This window comes from Mirounga angustirostris, unplaced genomic scaffold (genome assembly GCF_029215605.1).
Source record: "Mirounga angustirostris isolate CCGP_5_RB_7025 unplaced genomic scaffold, mMirAng1.0.hap1 SCAF_2, whole genome shotgun sequence".
NCBI classification, from domain to species: Eukaryota; Metazoa; Chordata; class Mammalia; order Carnivora; family Phocidae; genus Mirounga; species Mirounga angustirostris.
The window spans coordinates 186,066,994-186,086,489 of NW_026991710.1; the positions used below are offsets into that span (position 1 = coordinate 186,066,994).

Genomic DNA, 19,496 nt, shown 5'->3' on the forward strand with positions numbered 1-19,496 from the left:
TTGAAAACCTCTTTTTGTTGCCGTTGAAGCTATCCCTTGATACTTAAATGAGGCTATTATTATGGGTAGCATTACCCTCCAATTTAGTTCATCAGAGGTGTGAAGGGCATGAAGAGCACATCTCTATCAAAGCTACCACCGACCGACAGGACCCAGGGGACATTCTCCCCCATTTCAGATCTAGAATACACTGTCAATGCCCTTTCACCCCCACCACGACAGTGCCTCTCAGACCCTGGTCCTAGGAATGGCTTTCCCATAAAGTGATCCTGTGCGCCCCAAAAGTCAAAATGTAAAGGGGACTATTAGATAGGTTGTGTCACGTTTCTTCCAGCTATGATTTAAGGTTAAATGAAAGGTAAGAAATATGGGATGCCAAAATTGGTGCTGAACATCTCCGAAATATGTCATATCTGAGAAATATTGTAGGCCAAGATCTAGGGTAGGACCACTACATAAAGCCTGTCAACCTAGGATTAGCGTCACTGGATTGAGATATAAAACCTACGAGCCCCCAAGGTGGAGACACCTGGTGTAGGGAGGAGAGAATGGGGGGGGGGGGGGCAGGAGGGGTTCAGAGAGAAGTTAGAAGATCTGAGTTTTATATAAAAACTCCTGTGAATTAAAGAAGAAATCAGACAAAGTTAACAAAAATCATGGACCTAAAGTCATTACCATCTTTCTACAAAGGAAGAAAATACAGGAAACATTTAAAGATGCTATTTATAATCCCTTCAGGGGATCACCAGGGAGAACCTTCTCTGTCCCTTACAGCTTGTCTTTCCCTGCTAAATATGTTGTGTGAGGAAAATGTTGTCCTTTACTTACTCTTTACTTAAATCTATTCCCCAGAACATCAGTTCCATTTGCCAATGCCTGTCTCCCTCAGCTATTTTCACTTAAACAAATGAAGTCTTCTATGAATGTTTGTGGTCGTTTTAGTTTTCCATTCAGGGTATTCCTGTCTTGGTTCATCTGATACACACACACACACAGTATATTCTAGTGACCAGACACTGTTCTAGGAACTGGCCATGCTTATGTTTTTAAAGGGAGTCCTGTCCTTAAGGAGCCTACAGTCCAGTAAGAAACAACAATGTATTAAACCTTTATTAAATATATTAAACCCTATTCTGCAACAGGCTCTTACCTAAGTAACTGATTTTCACACACAGTCTCATTCCATCTTCTCAAAAGGCTCCTAAAGAGGTAATTGGTATTGTCTGCATTTTATAGACAAGAAAATCAAGGTTCAGACAGATTAATTTGCCCAAAGCGACAGTCCTTGCCACTTGGGAAACTAAGCCTTGGGGTCAGCTCTGTGTGATTCCAAAGCCTTGATTCTTTTTTTTTAACAATGTAATAATTGCTATAATAGAGGGATACTTATACTTCAATTATCATTCGTTATAATTATAGTCAGTGGACGTGTTTGTTTGTAACAAAGATGAATAAGATTATAATTCTGCCTCTCCCATCTGCTAAAGGTATGATCGTCTCTTACAAGGGCCTTACAAAGTCAATTCTCTGCTTCTTCCAAGTTATTTCTTTTAATGCCAATATCTTTCCTCCCTTGTTACTTTAAAGAGGGTAAAGCCATAAAGTCATTAGGCAGAGACGGGAATTTTCTTAATCCAACTGTTTGATAATTCCATGAATTCTTATTTAAAATTAAAATTGAGGAAAAAATACCCATAAAAGTCTGAACATGAGCTGTCTGAAATGTTATAAGGAAATTAAGTTCAGTATCTAGGTGTGTCTGATCTGTTTCGTTTTCCCCATGAACAAATGTATTTGTGAAGATTAACTAATATATTTGCCAAGATCTTTTTCTATCTGGTTTTTAAAAATTACTAATGATTGTTGTGTGTCAGTGGTGTTTTCCACTCCTCTTAATAACACTCTAGGGTAATTAATGATATCCCCACTTTTCAAATGAGGGAACTGAGATCCAGAGATCATGCCCAGATCTGATAAGGGGCAGAACCAGAAAACTAACTAATGACTATTTATCCTCAAAGCCCATGATTTAACTTTATGTGTTGTACATCATTGAGATAATGATGATAACAGCAAAACCAATGCTTACGAGTACCTATTGTGTATCAGGCATTGTTTTAAAGTTCTTTTTTTTTTAGTAATCTCTACACCAACATGGGGCTCAAACTCATGACCCCAAGATCAAGAGTCTCATGCTCTATGGACTGAGCCAGTCAGGCACCCCATTTCAGGCATTGTTCTAAAAGCTTTGCATCTATTAACTCATTCTTCCTCATAACAATCATCTGAGTCAAATACTGCTATAATTCTTATTTCATTAATAAGAGAACTGAGCAGGAGGAAATTCAAGTAGTGACACTGTTGGAAGTAGTACAGTCTGATTTGATCGTTGGCAGACCGCCTCCAGAACCTTATTGTCAATTATTATATCCTTGGCAAATATTGATAGAAAGGCAAAATATTTATACATGACTGCCTGTTATAAAATGGAAGGTATTATGATTTATAGTCCTTTCTTCAATTTATGGTATTTAATCAGATGTCATGAGGCAAGAATGCTTAAAATAATTTCCACATTGTATGTATATCTTCAGCTTTATTTAAAACTGGAAAATTATTGACTTCCTAATCCAACATATCTTCCCCTCAACTATGACTGTTAACATTCACCATTTTAAAAAAATTATAAGTAGAAATCCTAAAAGATATTTTAATATTCAAACTCAATATATTACCAGCCTTGAATATCTTTTCAACAGTTACTTTTTCTGTAACAAGGACAAATTCTATTATTCAATTTAGATTTTAAAGGCTGGGTCAACTACATAGAAGTTCAAAGTTTTCTGAACAATGCTGTGGCCAGGGACACTAAGAACAGGATAAACAATGGGTTCCTGTTTTGTATTTCCTGTAGATTATTACTATGTTCTTATTTCTCTTGATTTCACTGATCATTCAATGTTAGTTTTAGGGGAAAAAAAGGGCCAACTATGTTACCACTATATTTAGAACCAAAAATATTCAAATGATGCAGCTCTTAGGGGCTTTAAACACACAGGCTCTGTCATGGCAATTTTCACTCCATTTGGAAGTGATAACAGGCTTGAAAACTGAATACCACCCTGTCGTAAGGGCTTAATGGTTGATGCCAGAAGTTCTTTCAAAACTTCTGAAACTATATACTCTATTACTATCTTTCTGCCTGCCTAATATCACGAAGTAGTTCTTAGATGATTGTGTCAGGTATGTTTCCAGCTTCAAGTAAGAGATTTTCTCAAGAAAACCATTTAACCAGTGGAGAGGTTGGTTTACCACAAACAAGCAGCAGCCCAGGCTGGGTTCAACTCTGTCACCCTACCCTCAGCATGTGCCTCCCAGGACAGAATCGGCATTTCTGTCAGCTAAGAGGAGCAGTGTTTGGTTAAGAGGCAAAGGGCAAAGAAGCCTTCCTCCCTGGAGGCTCCCTGATCTTACCGTGTACGTGAAGTGTCTTGCCTTTAGTTTATTGGCCAGAACAGACTGCAAGAAAATCTGGGAAACTAAGTTTTGAAATAGGCATATTATCAGGATTCTGTAGTAAAGGTGAAAGCAAAAATAGATTCTCAGTAAGGAGAAAGCAGTGTCTGCCACCACTGTGCTATATAATTTATTTATTTTAAAGAGTAATAAATATGGAAAGAGTGACTTGATTGTAAAATAAAATGTATCAGAGAGAAACTTCAGTTGAAAATGACCCTTAAAGAAATACTTGCTGTAAAGGGAAGGGTACTTGCTAGAAGGCAAAAGGTGAGTATTTGCTTCGATTCAGAGGTCCCTCCCCAACCTCTGTCTGAACACAAAACACGCACTGCTCCAGGCAGCCGGGTTCCCTTGTACCTTCCACTGAGACCAGTCCAGCTCCAGCTCAGTCCCCAGAGTCTAGACGGATTCCCACAGCCTCCCCCATCTTTTTCTGTAAAATTGAGATATCATTCCTCATTTCTTGACATTTCGAACATACCCCTCCCATAGCATCTAATTTCTTGTGTTTCCTCTTGTGAGTAAGACTATTGTTGCTGTTTTTAGTAGGTTGACTTTGCTGGTTAAAGCATTCCCTCCCAAAGCTCACTATCTGGCATACATAAAGGTAAGGATATTTGCAGGCCCACTGAGGGAAACAAGTGAGGTTGCCAACAGCCAGAGGTGATTGGTCCGGGAGCCTCAGCAGCCCCGGGCTTCACCTGACAACTGGAGGGGTCATTATTATAGCAACATCTGCAAGCCACCCAGAACACACAAAGAGGTAGGAAGGTCTGGCTCTGAGGACGGACAACACAAAAAAAAAACTATTAACGTGTCCAATCTCTTAGGTTTCCCATTTCCAACTTTCATTCATCTTGGAAGAAGTTTCTCTTATGTGCTTGATATAATGAATCTACAGTTCCTTCTGACCCTTGAAGGCTAGTCAACTGTTCCTTATTGTTCTTTGCTTACCCATCATCTCTGAGTTTTAAGGACACTTTTCTAACATTTTGTTTATTATTTATGTGTGTGACTATCCTTGTAAAATTAACTTTTATGGTCACAGTAATGATGGAAATGTGCCATGGATTATTGGGTTAATTCATTTTTCAAATGCCTCAAAAGATATTTTTCATACTGTGCCTTAATGATTTTGAAGTGTTTTACAAATTTGTAAAGAATATGTAAGAAGTACATCTTCAGACATTCTTATCTATAACAAGCATCCTTCTGCCCATGGTAGAAGAGAGGATTCCACAGCTTTTAAATATGGAACAAAGATGTCATCATGTGTTGCCGAGTGCCTTCTGCAGAGCCTACTGAATCATTTATTCAACAAATATGCATTAAGCACTTACTCTGTGCCAGACGCAAATACAATATATGCGTGGGAAATACAATGTGGTGGGAAATACAATGTGAAGGGAAAAGAGGAGCTTACAGGCTAATGGAGGAGAAATACACTGATTGCTCACAGAAATAAATGCAACCAAGTTTGATACTCAAAGAAATGCAGAATATGATTGTTCAAGAGTTAAAAACACATGACCCTGGGTGGATCAGGGAAGCCTTCCTGAGGAAGGGGGCACTTTAGCTGAAGGGTGCACAGCATTAACAGCTGAGCAGGGATGTTCCAGAGAGAGAGAACGGTGCACGCAAGAGGTCTAAATGTGGCCTATCCTAGGAACTGAAAGACCAGAGAAGCTAGAAGAAAGGAGCTAGAAGGTAGGTCGAGAGATGTGGGTGTTGATGTAAGAAGATGATGCAGAGCTTTAAATAGGCCACTTTAAGAAGGCTTATCTTAAAGATTTCTATACCATATTTAGCAACTGTTGCATATGCTTCAATTTCAATAGAATATAAATATCAAGAGAAGCTAAGTCATGGTTATATAAACAGCAGAGGTACTTTTTAAATATATGTGGGATTCAGACAGCACATATAAAACCAATAAAGTTTTAACTAGAAAACTGAGTTTTAACAGGTTTTCAGAAGTTATTTCTGTATAAACTCTTGCATTTGATAATAGTTCTTTAGCCATTCCTTAAGATTATCACCTTATCCTGTTAAAGTCCAGCCCCAGATTGCGTGATGGCAAATCATCCCCTAAAAAACATTCACTCCACTTCAGTAACCAGGTAGTAGAAATAATTGGACAAACTACTTGACAACTTCCAAACAATTACACCTGCAGATGCAGATTATGATGGGGATTGCCGAATGTAATTTATAAACACCCAAACAAAAGCATAGATGTTAGAATTAAGGAGGGGTTTATCGCCCAGTCCCTCTGCCTATGTTTCAAAAGCACGAGCGTAGAGCGTTTGCATGCCTGGTCTGAAATCACTCAAGCTCCTGAACTTGAGTTTCCCCCTCGGTGCTTTATTCCTTGTTCAGCTTTCAACATATGGAGGTTTGTGTAAATGGCCTGGTTGACACTAAGTGCATGATGCTGTGAAGCATCATCATTTTTATTGCATGTGCTTTACTTTGTTTCGTGTGGTTGGAGCAGACAAGCATAAAAGATGTTATTATGCTTAATCTAGCCCTCATTTTGCATCCAGCATGCCTGACTTGGGGGTCCATCCCTTCCTGCAATCAGCATTATCTGATTTCTGTAGTCTCTGTAGTATGAGACTCTGACTGCCTTTTCAATACATCTTTGAAACTCATGCCAGTGTTTCAGGCCGCCTTGCTGCCTCTCCCTAAGCACTAAAATATTTGACTAAGAGAATAATACATTGTTCTCCTGGAGTATTAGACAATGCTACTCAACTGACATGCGCCACAGAAGCCTTCAGACATTTATAGTGCAACTTACTTTTCAAAGACATTTATAGTGCAACTTACTTTTCAAAGGACTTCAGGGGAAAAAATGTAACCTAGAAAACAATATTCATGGGAAAACTACATTCACTTCCTTCCTACTGAGATCCTTGCAAATAATAGGAAGTGACGAGGAATCAATTGAGAATTCTGAGTTCTCTTGGGAAAAAAAAAATTTAAACAACTCTCAAAGAAGCTTTCAAAATATGTGTATTCAAGAAATCACTCCCAGAAAATCCCTGGAAATCATTGTGATATCAAAAAATTTACTAAACTTGACCATATTTGGAAACCTGCAATTAGTTTACTATATTTTAGCTGTTAAACCAACAATAGCATTTACAGTGTGCCAGACTTTTCTACCTTCTTTTCAGACAACTCTTTCAATCCTCACAACAACCCAGTGAGGTCCTGTGACAGAGGAGGAAACTGAGGCACAGGGAGGTGAAGTAACAGGCCCAGGATCACAGAAAAGTGGTAGGACCAGGATTCAAACCCAGACACACAGACTCCAGACTCTATTCTTAAGCATTAATACATATACACATTTTTAAGGTCTTCTGAAAACAACCAAATAATAAATTGAGAAGGGAAGCTACAAATGGTCTCTCCATACAGAATTAGGAGTTTTAAAGATTACCAATGTGGGCCCACATTCTCCTTTACAGTGAGGATTTTATTTTTCTGAAGATCTCTGGAACACACAATGCTCTGGTACCACCTGAAAAAGCGAGCAATGGTTTGGCAAACTGGGGAGATCATTCCAAATAAGGTGCTCACTTCTTTACAGGTGGAACGGAGGTGTGCTGGAGAATAACAGAAGGTCTCTCTGCTCCAGAACACCAATCTGCCTCATGGTTCTAACAATAGAGAGTTCCATGACTTACCAAGATCCTTTCTTGGATCAGGACAGTTTGGTCTGTGCCAACTATGTCTTAGCATAGATTGTTCTTAGTTTGACCACTGCTTAGCTGAGAGCGGGAGGAGAGAAAGAAATGTACAACTCAACTGACTTTCCACACTTCTGTCCATTTTTTTCCCTCCTCATCTCTGAAAGATTATTCCAGATGGAGCCTCTGAAACCAACCAATCCTGTCCTTATAGAGAGTTTATGAAACTCTGTTAACACGGCTGCTAGTCCCACTCATGACTTACAGCACATTTTTTCTAAGTTGGTCCTCATCCTATTTTTTGAGCCTGCATCTCTGCTCAGCCAACACTTGGCCTAGTGTTCTAGTTCCTCGGAGACCAAGGCTGTGTATGCTCGGCTTTATCCAGTCTTCCCTGCAACTCCAAACCTGGGGCAGCTGGGGATTTGGGTCAGACTTGCAGAAGGCAGGGATGCTCCTGCCAGTGTCTGCCTGCTGGCTGCAACACTCACCCACTCCATCCTTGTGTGGTCTCCACCAGCTCCCTTCTGTTCAAGTCTTGTTCTCCTAGCACCTGACAGTACCAAACATCTGCCCCTCATCGCCCCTCCAGAGCTTGTCTGGTTTCTGGGTCCTGGCAATTCTGCATCTGGTCTGAGGGCCCCACTGCCCACCAAGCTCTCAGTGCTTGCTCTTACATTAGAATCACCTGGGGGGGGGGGGCTTTTTAGATACATTAGATTTCAACCAGATTAGTGAAAGCAAACTCTCTAGAGGTGGGTCCAGTGTACTGGTATTTTTAAAAATTTTCCAGATAAGCCTCATATGTACCCAGGAATGAGAGTCACCACTCTATATTAGTTTCTCTCAAATTTCAAGGTACATACATATAACCTGGGGATATTGTTAAAATGTACTTGTTGGTTCAATAGGTACGGGTGAGGCCTGAAATTTCACATTTCCTACAAGATCCCGAGTAATGACTTTGATGTTGGTCCATGGACCACTCTTTAAATAGCAAGGCTCAAGACCAGTGGTCCTCCAAGTGTGGTTAAGAATCACTTGGGGACTGGGGCACCTAGGTGGCTCAGTCAGTTAGGCATCTGCCTTTGGCTCAGGTCATGGTCCCAGGGTCCTGCGATCGAGTCCTGCATGGGGCTTCCTGTTCAGCGGAGAGTCTGCTTCTCCCTCTGCCTCTGCCCCAAACCCCCGCCCATGTTAGCTCTCTCTCTCTCTCTTCCTCGCTCTCAAGCAAGATGGCAGCACACAACAGAAATATAAGGCAAGCCGCACATTTAATTTAAAATTTTCTAGTTGTCACGTTTTAAAAAATAAAATTAAACAGGTAAAATTAATTTTAACAAAACGGCTTATTTAATCTAGTATGTCTGAAATATTATCATTTCAATATCTAATCAATATAAAAATTAATATGATAGTTTACATTGTTGGGTTTTCTTTTGACATCTCAGTTCTGACTAGCTGCATGTTAAGTGTTCAATAGCCCATGTATCCACCATCCTGGACAGCCAAGTAGACTTACAACAGTGATAATAGCATTAATTATTATTGAGTACTCGCCATGCTCAAGCATTACTTGGTTAAGCATTTTATGTACATTATTATATAAGCCCTCCTGCAAGCCTGTGGATTGGTATTGCTTTAGCCCCACCTTATACAGGGGAGGGCTTATGCCAAAGTCCCATTTGGTGTTTCCCCAATACAGGAAGCCCACACCAATATAAGCATCACCCAATTACTTTAAATCATTTTATTTGTAAAAACAAAAATGAAAGAAGAAATATAAATAAAATCATTAACATTACTACTACTAGTATAGTTGCTAAGACATCAGTCACTTATAAAAGTCAGAGTAGTTCGGTGAGTAGAAAAGTCCAAATGTGCTATCCTCTCATTTTTAAAAATATGCCTGAAGTCCAACTTGCACTCTTCTGTGACATCCAGTCTGTTGAAAGGTGCCACCTGCGAGGCTGTTTGGACAGTTAGGGTCGCTGGGGAATGGCAGGACCTTGATAAGTCATGTGGCGAGACAGGGCTGATGCTGAATGGAAGCAGCTAGCAGGGTCAGAACCTGTCCGTTCAAGTGCAGACCATGACATAAAATGACTCTAATAATAGTTAAATGTGAGGCAGTGAGCTTCTCTTAGTGTTGGTGCAGGAAGCAGGCAGTTTGGAATTTAAAGGTAATGGTTGACTTAGTAGTCTTCGTTTTAGTAACTTCGATAATTTCTCGAGGACAGCCAACTTTTACGTGTATTTTTCTTTTCATTGTAAACTACTATAAGGAGGAAAAAGTAAAAACTATTAAAAAGAATTTCTATCTGAGGCTAGAATTTGCCAGAATTACCATCTATCATTTTGACCAAGTAAAGTAAGTATCCTCTTTTTAAATGGGCAGGTATTTAAGACACAGTAAAATGTGACCATTTAAAATAAATGAACAGAAAAATCCACAATTCAATAGAGATCTTTTAAAACTCTGCTATCCATTTTTAAAATAAGGTTAATCTTATTTTAAAATTTTGATTAGATATTTCAAATTTAAGTTATACTTCTTTTTTAAATTTAAATTTAAAATTTAAGTAACTAAATTTTAATTTAATTTAGTTTTAATCTAAGTGTAGGCTACCTGAAGGATTTCACTATTTTATCACACTTGAAATAGCAGTCATGTAACCATTTTTCTTTACAGATCATACATAATCCTCAGTATTTTCTATAGTCCGTTTCAGTGTCTTTCTTTAATTGCAAAGAAACAATTGGATCTGATCTGAGCCTCTAGTAACCAACCTTCATAACATTCATTATAAAATACATCCAGGTGGCTTTCACACTGGACTAAGGATCAGAGAATTTTCTTCCACCTCCTCTTAGCTCCCAGCAGTACTTTCTCACTGCCTAAGCGTTCTCTATGTTTCGGGAGTAGGGAGATGAAAGAGTTCAGGGATTTCATCTACATGGATTAAAGGCTTTTAATACTTAATATGTTTCCTCGGGTAGGAAGTAACAAATTTCCTTCTAAGGGGTGTTGTAAAAGGCAGAGTAAAACCCACAGAAGCCAGAAGTTGGTCTGATGACCACCCATCGTGTCTTCCTTCAGTCATAGTAGAAAGAAATCCCGATCTCCAGTTGCTACGACTTGAAGAGTCTCCTCCTGTGAAAAACAGGCTATCAAAGATTCTGACAAATTCTCTTTATTATTTATTCTTGCTGCCTCTTCGTGCTGTAAACCTTCTGAGGCAAGGACACTGTTTATTTTGCCCACTCTTGTATCATCAGAATGTGTTGAGTAGAGGAGACTCAGATGTACTTGCCACTTAAGTTGCTGAATGAATGAATAAATGAATGAATGCACAGAATGTCCAGATCTTCCTTTATAATTCTAGAAACAAAGTGAAAGCTCAAAGTCTGCTGGCCATTGTTGGTGACCCAATCTGAATTACTTCTTTGGAGGCAGAAGCAGGGGATCTGTGTCTGTCTGCATCATGTCACTGAATGGTCCCCAGTCTCTGCCAACAGATAAGAAATGTCAACAGCTTAACCCAGTAGCTTTCAAAAATAGCATAGTTGATGAAACTGGAAATTTAGGTGCGTGCTAGAAATAAACCATTTGTCTTCAGTCTTAAGAAGGATAGGGTGAGAACAGATATTCCTCAGAGAGATCTAAAATATTTTTTTAAGACCCATCCAGGCGAGTAAATGTCGGAAGAAACATCTTCCCTCTCAATAAAGCATAAATAGGACACCTTATTTTCAACAAATCAGGTAAGTCATTCTGAAAACTTGAGGATTACGGCAAGGCACCGTGTTTCTTTAAGATTGCAGTCAGGATTTTTTGTTGTCGTTTTTCAAGAGCGGTGGCAGTTTTCCCCAAAATTTAAATGAGTAGTTGTACGGTGAACCAAGTTGTTGTGGGTTTCCTGGTGCATGCGCCCTCCCCCCCCCCACCACGTGGGGCAAGGGGGAGGGAGGTGGCGACTCAGACATGGCTTTTTCATCCCTTTACAGACAACTCCGGCTGCTGTGAATGCTGAAAATAGCTCAAATGCTCTCAGAACAGTAGCACCACCCAGCAGCTGGGATTCTTTCCCTCTCTTATTTGCCTTCTCTCTTGCCTTTTTTTTTTTTTTTCCTTCAGACACTTGGATTGGATTTAATCTTAAACCTCTGGAGTTCAAGACCTTTTAAAAAGGGCTAAATAAACAATCTCTACATGTAAAAGGCCACTGACTCCTACTTCCTCTGTTTAGAGCAACTGTTGAACGCCAGCTGCCTGTAGGTAAGATTTTTATTCTGGAATTATTTAAATGGTTTATGATATGTTTATGACTAATGTCTTTTAAATAACTCATTTATAGTGAAGCTAAGCGGGGGCTGCAAACGATTTCCAGGTAAATACGGTGTTCTGGAATACAGAAGTGGCATCTCTGCATTTTTGTGGCTGTACTTTTAAACTTGGCCCCAAGCTCTCTGTCATGTTGACCCATGATACACACTCCCTGTGACTGAGCCGCGTCGGAACTCTAATTAACCTGAGTGCCAACCGAGAGGGGGGCTTCCAGCATCATAATTTTGTTGTTTAGACTGTTTTACTTATTTTTAACTTTCTCAAGGCACCCAAAGAAAGAAAAAAAAAAAAGGGAGAAGTTACAACCACCTGAGTAAAGAAAATGTTAGTACTTGGTCTTTAAGGACAATGAGACAGCTCTACTTTATTTTGTTCTTTCGTCCCTGGTTTATTGATTGCTAGTGTGGAATTCGAACAGGTTTTTTTTATTTGTTTGTTTCTTTTTTCTTTTTTTTTTTTTTTTTGTATGTCCCTAGGACAATTCAGGTGACTCTGTTTTGAAAATGCCTTACCTAGCCGCAGGTCGTTTGCTAGCAGGTTTCCATAACGTTGACAGTACAATATTTTGGTGAGGTTTCTGTCTCTCTCCTCTCCCCCTCCTTATGCTCACTTTTGCAAAGTACTTTGATCTGTGGACTTTAACTTCAAACACAGCATTTACTTTGATTGTGGGTACTTACTATGTTCAGTAAAAATCTTTTTGTTGTTGTTGTTTGCTTAATGCTTTTATACCATTTCCTTTAAATAATCTATTGGGCTTTGGTTTTTCCCCGCTGATGATGTCTTAGATTAACCCCCAACTCAAAGAAAAAGACTTTTTTATGGCAGGGTCTCTCACCACATAGACTTTACGACAGCTCTCTGCTGCAGATCTGTGAACACAGCAAAGGCTGGTGCATACAACCCGAGTCTATCAACCCCTCCCTTGACTGCCCTCTTGCCTCAGAAGTACAGTTTGCCTCAGGCCCTAATGCTGCTTTTTTCACAGGGACACTGAAATCCTTGGAATTTAAAGATTCTTGTCTCCAAAGAAGTTTATTGGTATCTCAGACCACATGTCAAAAGAAAACATGCATTTTAAACACACTGTGATTATCTGGATAACTTTAAAAAAAATAAAAAGAAGAAAAATTAAAAGGAAAGAAAATTTTTAAAAAGGAAAACTGGGTTGGGGGGAGACAAAAAAAAAAAAAAAGCAAAAAACCTTTTGCTGCCAAAAGTCTGTTATGCTGGTGAAACTTCGGCTGAATGAGGGATAAGAAATTTTTATAAACAAGTGTATTTCCTAAAATAGGCTAAGTGGAGCCCTTTCTTGCCATTCAAACATTCTTTTAAACGTTCCCTTTACTTTAAAGAAAACTCGTGTTGATTACACTGGTTTGTTATTTTCCAAGTCCTCTGCTAGAGACAGAGGTTGGCGGCCCCTGGCACACTGCCCCTGCTAGTTGGTTGCAGGTTAGGAGTAGAATGAGCCTAATCCTCTCAGGAGACCTTTTCAGTCCTGGCCAAGGACTGCGGCTCCTTACAGCCGGCCCAGACTGCACCCTGCACCTTGCGAAGAAGGAAGGAACCAAGTGGCCGCAGGACAGAGTTTCCAGAGGGGCGGGGCTGGGCGAATGCCAGGGGAGAGGTGGCTTCCCATGAGGCGAAGATGTAACATAATCTCTAGAATTTGAATGTAGTCAGAAAACCTAGAGATGTTCAGTCATCCTACTTTTTTTATTTCCAAAAGTTGGACGTTTAATTGCTACCTCTTCCCCTTCAAATCTGCATTGGAAGGTGTATATTAATAATCACATTTCTGTGTACAGTCAACATTTTAAATCCTCTGGTTATTCTGACCAGGTGCTTCACTGCTTCCTGGAGCCTTTGGAGGTCTAGAATTTTCTCCCCCTTAAAAGTAGGAAGTGTCGGCGTGCCTGGGTGGCTCAGTCGTTAAGCGTCTGCCTTCAGCTCAGGTCATGGTCTCAGGGTCCTGGGATCAAGCCCCGCATCGGGCTCCCTGCTCATCTGGGAGCCTGCTTCTCCCTCTCCCACTCCCCCTGCTTGTGTTCCCTCTCTCGCTGTCTCTCTCTCTCTCTGTCAAATAAATAAATAAAATCTTTAAAAAAAAAAAAGTAGGAAGCCTTGATTTGACATAGCTGAATGCAATTGTATTGCCAAAGGCAATACAAGTTTAGTTGGAGGATCCAGCGGCACCGAGATGAAATGGATTTGGAAGATGATAGCCACTCCATTCTCCGGCAAGTCGTCTTTTCCTGTTTTGTCATTGTTGTGGGGTTTGTTTGTTTCCCTTCACCCCTTAATTTTGCTCTGAAATTTTGGATTGTTTGAATGTGAAGCTCAAGGTGAGACCCGCCAAAGACCGAGTTTCACACAGGTTCCACATGAAAGAAGTATTCTACTCAGCCTTGCTCGAAACTTGGCCCACATTTTACCAGAAGTTTCATGAATGTCAGTGAGTCTGGATTTGAAACATAATCCAAAACCTGGGGACTTCTGGCGACTTTGAGGCTTTATTGTATAAGTAGTGAATCTGTCAAACAAGGACATCCCTTATTTTCATATCTTCTACTGTAATTTCATGTGTACACACTTTTTTCCCCAATAAATTCTCATTTGTTCTATGATATTTTAAGGCAGGTTTAATCCTAATATGAATTTTTATAGCTGTAGTATTTAAACATCGGCAAATATAAGCCTGCATTTTAAATTCCAACACAGTCTGAACCACAGTGGTGTGAACATGTTGGTATAATTCAGCTGCAGGAAGGAAGTCCCAGGAGAGTCATGGAATGCCTTTCTTTGCTCAAATATACCTCTGTGCTCGTGAGGAACAAACAGTAACATTTTGTCCAGGTCTATCCATTTGACAGTGTGCCTTTTGTTCCCCTCTCCAAAGGTGGTGTCAAATATATTGGTGGGAAAATAATAAACTTCCAGATTTTTTTTTTTTTTTTGCCTGCTCAACTGATACACTCCCAGGGAACATTGTAAGCATTGAAAAGTTCAGTACTATTACTTGTAACGTATACTGAGAATAAAAGAGTACTCGGCAGAGACAATTTCCTTCAGAAAAGCTGGGTGACCTAGAGCTGATGTGTGTATTAACAGTCAGATGGTGCAGGGTTGCGAAGGGCTGTGTGTGTGTGTGTGTGTGTGTGCATGTGCCCACTGAGTGGGGAAAATGGGGAGTAGAGAGGAAGAGGGGATTTGTGAGCGAGCTTTGTTCAGCAAATCTGTCGCATCTAAAACAAAAAAAAATAATCAAGCCCAGGATCTGAAAACATTCCTTTCTTTTGTTGATCATATAAATATGTATTGGTCGAACACTGAATTTGGGAGAAGGAGGCATATTATTTTTCTCATTAAAGACACCAAGGATTACATTCTGATCATTAGGATTCCAGAAATGGTAAACAATGCCTAATAAAAATATGACCAATTAGGAGACCTACATAGCTGTGGATGAAATTGCATGAGCCAGTCTCAGAAAGAACTTCATGCTACTATGACCATTATAGATGCTAACCCACCCAGAGAACTAAGATTTGACATCTTTCTATCAGCTGGAGGATTTCTGAACTCATTTGAAGGATTTTCATAAAAATAAATTTGTGACCTCACTAAAGATTTAGTTTGACTAAATTTAGTGAGGTTTACGGTTATTCATTATAAAATTAAACTGCCATCAAATTTCATTTTGAAAATTTCATAATCTTATTCTTAATACCCAAGAGCATTTTATTAAAGATACAGTTTGCATTTTTAACAGGTGATGCACAAAATGACTGTAATTGATCCCACACTGAATAAGGCATTTAAAAAGCTGACAATAACAAAACCTGGGGGTCTTGTATGTAGGAGCTGCAGATTAACACTGACTTCACCATTCATAATGTATCATATCTGATTTTGTTATCCCAAAACTAATACATCAGAGCAGAGGAGAGAAAGAAGCACAAATGAAGGTGTAGAGAAAATGAGAGAAAACAATTCAGGACCATCCTACCAGGGGGGTTCTCCCTAAACACATCATGGTACAAAGAGTTTGATATTTTGAAAACTATCATCCATAATAAAATAGAATAAGGGAAAGGGTAAAAATACCAGGCTGAAAATAAACATCAAATTTATGCATATGCAAATGTTTCTTTAAATCATGAAAAGACCTTTCAAGAGTCACCTGGGTGGCTCAGTCGGTTAAGCATCTGCCTTTGACTCAGGTCATGATCCCAGGGTCCTGGGATCGAGCCTGCTTCTCTTCTCCCTCTCCCTCTGCCTGCAGTTCCCCCTGCTTGCACTCTCTCTCTGTCAAACAAATAAAATCTTAAAAAAAAAAACCACAATGACTTCACTAATTATTTAAGAACACAAAAATCAGTCACTTGAAAATCTTCTCTTGTGCTTTACTGTCAGAAAAATGGAGTCCATATAGCACTTACCCATTCTTTAAGAATATATTATTATAACCCATATTTATAGTATTACATTAGTTTTCTTAAAAAAAATTAGTGTCAGTGATAGATATCAATATTAGATGATGACACAATAGGGTCCCCACCCAGATAGGCTGAAGAAGGTTATTGACCTGAAGCAGATAAAACAGTCATTTCCAGGAAGGTCATCATTCTCTACCTAAGTTTTTACTTGTTATTTGGATATTATAATTGGCTGTGAAATAGAAGTAGTACTTTAAATAATGCTTTAATAATTATAATATCAAAACACCATGATGATCTTAAGGCCTCTTACTTATCCAAGATGGACTGTCAAAAATATGTGGGCATTTCTTGTAGGTTTAAATGCAGAGACTGCTGTCAGGGGATAGTCAGGTCTCCTTAATATCACTCTCATCCTGGGCTTTATCCTGGGGAATCATGGAGTAGGAGACCCCAGTGACCCTCTAAATCACTCCTGTACCCATTAGGAAGCCCACTTGGGCCACTGGCTAGAGTCAGGGTGGATATGGGAGGAGGAGACTCCCCTTTCCTCTGTACTCGGGCAGAAGGCCTTTCTGAGTCTCTTGGTTCAACTATTCTTTTTTTTCTTTTCTCATGGTTCTTCTCTATTATTTCCCCTTCTCTTTTTCCAGGAGAAACAAAGGTCTTCCCTGCAAATTTTGCCATTCTTGAGTCGTTGGAGGAGGAAAAAGTCCAATGGAGTTAGCTCTGGGGGCTGTGAGATTCATACCCATTACAAGGCTAGCCCGTGGCCCCCTGAGTTTATTTGCATGGGTGCCACAGGTAGACCTGTGTAGTAACTGTTGAATAATTCATAGTAGGATAAAAATAAAGTAGATATGAAGGAAGCCTTTCAGGTCAAAGCAAAATATCCATTTTTTTAACCAAACTTTTTATTTTACAATTTTAACTTTACAGAAAAATTGTGAAGATGGGACTAGAGTTCCCATATACCCCACACCAAGATTCTCCTATTATTAACATGTGACATTAATATGGTAACTTTGTTACAATTAGTGGACAATATTGATACATTATTAACTAAAGTCCATCCTTTATTCTTACTTCCTTAGTTTATACCTCATGTCCTTCTTCTGTTCCAGGATCCTATCCAGAACGCTATATTACATTTAGTCATCATGTTTTCTTAGATTCCTCTTGGCTGTAATAGTTTATTACCCTTCCCTTGTTTTAGATGACCTTGATAGTTTTCAGGAGCACTGGTCAGGTATATTGTAGAACATCTTTCTATTGGAATGTGTCCGATGTTTTTCTAATGATTAAACAGGGATGTGTTTTGGGAAGGAAGACCACAAAGGTAAGGTGCCATTCTCATCACGTCATGTCAAGGGCACATACTATCAACATGAGCCATCACTCTTAATGGCCTTGATCACCTGGCTGAGGGAGTGTCTGTCAGGTTTCTCCACTGTAACGTTACTCTTTCTCCTCCTTTTCTTACTGTAGTCTCCCAGAGGCAGTAACTTCGTGCAGCTCGCACTTAACAAGTAGGGAGTCACACTCCTCTTCCTGATGGAGTAGCTACATAAATTATTTGAATTATTGAATTCTGCATGGCAGATTGTCTATTCTCCCCAGCTTATTTAAATTCAATCATTTGTATCAATATGAACACAGGGATATGTATTTTATACTTTGCATTATAATCCAATACTACTTAAGTAAAGTAAGTATGGCCCCAGCTGTAGCCATGTGCAGTTCTTTCGCGAGGCTGTTATGGCCTTTTTTTTTTTTTTCTAAGATTTTATTTATTTATTTGAGAGAGAGAGAGTACAAGCAGGGGGAGCTGCAGAAGGAGAGGGAGAAGCAAGCTCCCAGCTAAGCGAGGACCCCGAGACAGGGTTCAATCCCAGGACCTAAGATCATCACCTGAGCCAAATGCAGACCCTTAACTGCCTGAGCCACCCAGGCGCCCCAGCTATGGCCTTTGACATAGTCCCATCATTGTGAGGATTTTTTCCCTGGTACTACAAGATGCTTCAGCCTCATTGTATATATTTCCTGTCCCAGTCCTAGAATCAGCCATTTCTTCAAGGAGCCCTAGTTCCTTTAATAAAGAACGATATTAAAAACCAAGGCCAGAGCATCTGTTTTAACTTTTGAATGTGACCTTACCAGCCACTTGCTTTTTCACTTGAAGAAAATTTTTTTTGTTTATGGATTTTTTCAGTCTGTAACTGGTAATAACTTGATATGTATGTAAGGATAGCCTTTCTTGATTTTTCAGACTAACAGGACACATGCTGCCCTTGCATACTCACCTTTCTGTGATTCTGAAACAAATTTAATCCAATATAATCAAATTTGTTCTTTATTGTTAGTTTTGATGGGAGATTGAAATCTTAAATGTGGTCTTCAAGTCTTAAATGCACTGTTTAAAGGTAGAAATTGGTTGTTTCTTCCTTAAATAGATGTAAGAACATCTTACATTATTTAAAATATGATCAAGATTATTAAACGAACATGGAATTCTGTTGCCAAGCCTGCCACTAACCATGTTCGAGGAACCATGCCACGTGCAGCTTAATAATCTCATAGAAGACTCAGACAACACAGACAGTCAACATGCATCAGAAGATGGGCAGTGCAGGGGGCGCCTGGGTGGCTCAGTTGGTTAAGCATCTGCCTTTGGCTCAGGCCATGATCCCAGGGTCCTGGGATTGAGCCCCATGTCCGGCTTCCTGCTCAGCGGGGAGCCTGCTTCTCCCTGTCCCCCCTGATTGAGCTCTCTCTTGCTATCACACTCTCTTTCTCAAATAAATAAATAAAATAAAATTTAAAAAGATGGGCAATGCAGAGGTCCACAGTGCCATGGGAGCACAGAGTTAGGACTGAGAATCAGGCTTCAATAATACTAGAAAATCAGAGAGGTTTTCACAGAGAGAAGAGCTGTATTTAAATCAAGTCTTTGGTTCACATCAGAGGGCATTCAGATGGAAGAAGGTGATTGTGAATAAAGACTCAGAGGAGAGGGTGCCTGGGTGGCTCAGTTGGTTAAGCGACTGCCTTCGGCTCAGGTCATGATCCTGGAGTCCCGGGATCGAGTCCCACGTCGGGCTCCCTGCTCAGTGGGGAGTCTGCTTCTCCCTCTGACCCTCCTCCCTCTCATGCTCTCTGTCTCTCATTCTCTCTCTCTCAAATAAATAAATAAAATCTTTAAAAAAAAAAAAAAAGACTCAGAGGAGAGAAAACTCAGTAGACAGAGTATATCCAGAAATTTGGTATCGCAAAAACAGGACTGACAGGAGACCCCTGGAAAGGCATATTGGGTTGGCGTTCATTTGTTGAGAAGGAAATTTTCACAGTTAGGTCCATATGTTAGTACGACTGCTGTCCAGTGTTCAGGATGATTAGGGAGATGAAGCACAGCACAGACCCTATTAAGCAGATATAACTGATAAGGGGGCAAAGTAGATATAAGAAAAGGAGACTAGCTGCTACAGAGCA

At 39.7% G+C, this 19,496-nt stretch overlaps 1 protein-coding gene across 15 annotated transcripts in view; it reads left to right on the forward strand.

The window, feature by feature from the left end:
- The first annotated feature begins 11,171 nt into the window (after nt 1–11,171).
- Nucleotides 11,172–19,496, forward strand: part of SORBS2 (sorbin and SH3 domain containing 2) — a 181,470-nt gene continuing 173,145 nt past the window's right edge. For 3 of the 15 annotated variants that reach the window (XM_064585669.1, XM_064585673.1, XM_064585675.1), the window contains exon 1: nt 11,192–11,496. The gene's annotated coding sequence lies outside the window, so the exon portion shown is untranslated. Of the gene's footprint in view, nt 11,497–19,496 lie in introns of all 15 variants that reach the window. The other 12 variants (XM_064585667.1, XM_064585671.1, XM_064585670.1 and 9 more) reach the window with 8 other exon arrangements.